The sequence below is a fragment of the Ursus arctos genome, unplaced genomic scaffold, assembly GCF_023065955.2.
Source record: "Ursus arctos isolate Adak ecotype North America unplaced genomic scaffold, UrsArc2.0 scaffold_26, whole genome shotgun sequence".
In the NCBI taxonomy this organism is placed as follows: Eukaryota; Metazoa; Chordata; class Mammalia; order Carnivora; family Ursidae; genus Ursus; species Ursus arctos.
This window is the reverse complement of record NW_026622941.1, coordinates 43711132-43715350: the sequence shown is the minus strand read 5'-3', so window position 1 is coordinate 43715350 and position 4219 is coordinate 43711132. Positions and strand designations below refer to the sequence as shown.

Here is a 4219-nt window from a genome sequence, read left to right as displayed (position 1 = left end):
CAAAGATGATTTGCACTAGTCTCTGAAGCCTGTAAATATGATGAGTCATTACACTCATGATGAAGTTTATATGGCACAGTTGACCTTCACATAAGGACATTATCTGGGTGGGCCTGATTTAATCACATGAGCTCTTAAAAAGGAAAGCTTTCTTCCCCTAGTGACAGAAAAGAAAGTCAGAAAGATTTGAAACTCAGAACACTCGGTGCACTGTTACTGGCTCTAAAGATGAAGTGCCATCTTGTATAAATCCTGACCTATGCTGCTTATCCCGGTCATGAATGTGTCGTACGCCGATGCTGGCCCACTCCTGGACAGCTGCTTCCTTTCTTTGCAACCCATTGTATGGCTTTATAAGTGATAAAGTGAAAGGGAAAACAAGGATGAAGAGGAAAACACATAAGCAACAGAAACTGAGCACAAGGAGCTAAGAACAGCTCCTTGCCAACAGCCAACAGGCAAATGGGGCCCTTAGTCCTGTAACTAAGGACTGAATGGCCGTAAATCAGCCAACACAAATGAGCTTCGAAGAGGACTTCAGGCTTCAGATGAGAGCACAGTCATCTGACACCTTGATTTCAGCATTGAGAGACCCTGAGCGAAGAGCCCAAAAATGCCATCCTTGACTTCAGACCCACAGACCTGGAGGATAATAAATTGTGTTGTTTGCTGCTGTTGTTGTTGTTGTTTTAACAGATCAGTTATTTAATGAGGTTCTTTGTAAGAAACATAGAACACCAGTTTGTGAGGATAAACTCCATTTGTGGGAGAAAACACAGAGTGGAGGTAACCCTGAAGCTGAGGAACAGCTTTGAGTTTTGGCAGAATTTACAAGTGCACAGCTTTCTAATCAACCTTGCTCTGCTCTGTGATCTCACATTTCTCTTTCTTCCTGCCAAAGACCTTCCCGGTGTCTGGGTTTATATCGCTTCTTCTAGAAGTAAGCATCAGTGAGATGCTTGGGAATTTTCACACTGCTGACAGCAATTTTGGTGGAGGTGGCAATGACAGATTTCTGGTGTGTTCTACGTAGAGGAACTCGACTGAGGGCCAGAGGTCCAGTCACAAGTAGCAAGCCACTGCTCAGATGCTTCAGGAAAACCACCTCTTGCCTCTGTGGAGCCCAGTGAGGTTGATCACAGTGGTGCCAGGAGAAGCGCCTGGGTGGCCCAGTCAGTTAAGTGTCTGCCTTCTGCTCAGATCATGATCTCAGGGTCCTGGAATCGAGCCCTGCATGGGGTTCCCTGCTCAGAAGGGAGTCTGCTTCTCCTTCTTCCTCTCCCTCTGCCCTTCCCCATGCTCATTCTCTCTCTCTCAAGTAAATAAAATCTTATCTTTAAAAAAATGGTGCCAGGAGTGATGGCTAGCTTGCAGCTTTCTCACATGCTGACCGAAACGGTTTTTCGCTGTGGCTCAACAGCTTTCAGGCCACATCTTCAGTAGGATAATACCTAGACGTTTTGTGAAGTTTAACCACTCAGGTACCACCCTTCTTGTCACCACCAACTGGTTTTGTGACAGTAGCAAGAACCTTCTCCTTTTTCTTTTCACCTCTGGATTTAGCTGCTGAATACTTCCTGCTGTGCGTGGCCTTTCTGGAATACACAGCTCATGGGGAATATCTGCCAATCCCTTGACTAGGACAGGGCTTTGGCTGCAGTGGGGCTTCCCTTTCTTTGGTGTTTAGCCTTGAGGTTGCCCTTCTTCAATCCTGCCACCAGTATCAGCCTACTTAGCTTCAGGTTTCTTCTCCTTGGTATCTGGCTTCTCAGCTTTTTCACACGCCTTCTTGCAAGATGGGAAGAACAATAAATTTCCTTGTTTTAAAATACAAAGTTTGTGTCCCATTTTGTTACATAGCAATAGGGAAATTCATAAAGTAAATATAGTCAAGATAATCATGGAGAACAAGGTTGCAGGAATTAACTAGCTTATTTAAAGATTTACTTTTAAGCTCTATTATTAAGTAAATATTCTGGATTGGGCCAAGAAAAGAGAAATAGAAAAATGCAACAGGCCAGAGGGCTCAAAAAATTCTCAAACAGAAAGCGATCTGATTTGTAACAAAGCTGGGGAAAAGACATACTCTTAAATGAATGTTGCAAGGAAATTTGGATATATAGGTAGAAATGAATATGGACCTCCATACAAAAGAGCAATATTTATTCTTCATGGATGGTCTCTGTAAATGTGAAATGTAAAAATAAAATAAAACAAGGAATAAGGTAACAGAAGGAAATAGCTTCACATATTGACATAGCAAATAATTATTAAACAGGAAACAGTAAACACTAATGAGGAAGTAAAAGAAGATGCATTAGGGTGTAATAAACAAACCTGCTTGTCCAGAGTAGGGCTCAGCAAACCTCAGCTCCCAAGCCAGCCACTCTCTTATTTTAGGTAAACAGAATTTTTTGGAACTCATACGCATCTGTTCATTCACAGGTCGTGGAGGCCTCCTTCAGGGCTGCAATGTAGCTGGGGCGCAGGAGTGTAGGGCACCTGGCTCCGGGGATCAGCCACTCGCCACCGACGATATCCCAAGGCAGAGAGACAAGCAATGCTGAGACGAGAAAGGAGGCCAACACTGGTGAGGCCAACACAGAGGTGAGGCCAACACAGAGGACAGCAGCATAACATCCCAAAGACTGTCTCCAAAGTGCTAAAAACACTCACTGGTTTACAGAAGGGAAATGTGGGACAAAGGTCAGTGGGTATGTGCAGATGGGCAATAAGGTCAGGTTGGTGGTTGTTTTGGGGTCAATCACATGGGATCTTGCTGGTTCATGTTAGTCCTTATTGCTTGAGGAAGAAGTTTTGGTTCACATCACGGAATGCTTTGCCCCAGGAGTCTTTGCCTGAGTTCAGAGATAAGCTGGAAAGAAAAACATAATCAATTAGAAAGTACAGACTAGGGTGCGGGTGGCTTAGTCCATTAAACATCTGACTTGATTTGGGTTCAGGGTTGTGAGATCGAGCCCTACATCGGGTTCATGCTGGGCATGGAGCTTGCTTAAGATTCTCTCTCTCCCTCTCTCTCTCTGCCCCTCCCCACCCTCATTCTCTCTCCCTCTCAAAAGAGGCAAAGAACAGAGACGAGCCAGGATATTTCTAAAGAAAATCAGAGGTGGAAGACCTGCTCTATCTGATACCAAGATTTAGTATAAAGCCACCCTTCTCAAGAGAGGGTGGTGCTGCTTAGGAATAGACAAACGCGAGAAAAGAATATACTGTAGACAACAGAAATAAAGGAACTGTATTTTTTTTTCTTTACCACAAAGGTGGCAAGGCAGAGCAGTCAGAAAATGTTCGTATGTTTCTTTGTTTGTTTTAAATAAGTGTCACTGGGTCAGTTGGATAGCCGTATGGAATAAAATAAAATTTGATTTCTACATTACTATCACAAAAAAATGACTTTAGGAAGATTTTAGATTTAAATGTAATGACAAAACAGAAACGTTTCTAGAAGATAGAAGAATATAGTCATTACTTGAGACGGGAGAAGGGGGACAGAAACAGAAAAGGAGGGTAGAGGGGAAGTAAGGAGAAGCAACTGCCAGAGGGCAACTGAACCAGATTTCATTTGAATTTAAAGGTGACCCAACAGAAAACAGACATTAAGATGTTAAAATTACTTCTATCTCAAACTGTGTTTGTCATTAAAACGAAACGAATTCTCTCTGGAAACGAACAACACGGTCTCCCAGATACTACACGGCGTAATGGATGTAAGAAACGGGGGTCAAATGGAATAAAGTATCTCCTTCTGTAACGCTATCTTATCATTTACGTTCACTGTTTTTATAAGCCCAATAAATAAAAAAGGAATTTGTGTTACAAATTCACGTGTAAATTACAGAATACACACTGTTGCTGCCCATGTGAGTCTCCCAAAAAGTAGGAAATTAAAGCTCCTGTCTTCCTAGGGGGGAAAAAAAAAAAGAGCCTAATTAAGGGGCCAAAGAAATGCAGTGAAAGCATAAAATATCATTAAGAAAGTGAAAAAAAGGGGCGCCTGGGTGGCACAGCGGTTAAGCGTCTGCCTTCGGCTCAGGGCGTGATCCCGGCGTTATGGGATCGAGCCCCACATCAGGCTCCTTCGCTATGAGCCTGCTTCTTTCTCTCCCACTCTCCCTGCTTGTGTTCCCTCTCTCGCTGGCTGTCTCTATCTCTGTCAAATAAATAAATAAAATCTTTTAAAAAAAAAAAAAAAAAAGAA

At 42.9% G+C, this 4219-nt stretch overlaps 1 pseudogene; it reads right to left on the bottom strand.

Moving 5' to 3' along the window:
- Positions 1 to 934: 934 nt before the first annotated feature.
- LOC113257508 (60S ribosomal protein L6-like) lies at positions 935 to 1848 on the bottom strand (annotated as a pseudogene).
- Between the last annotated feature and the right edge of the window lie 2371 nt (positions 1849 to 4219).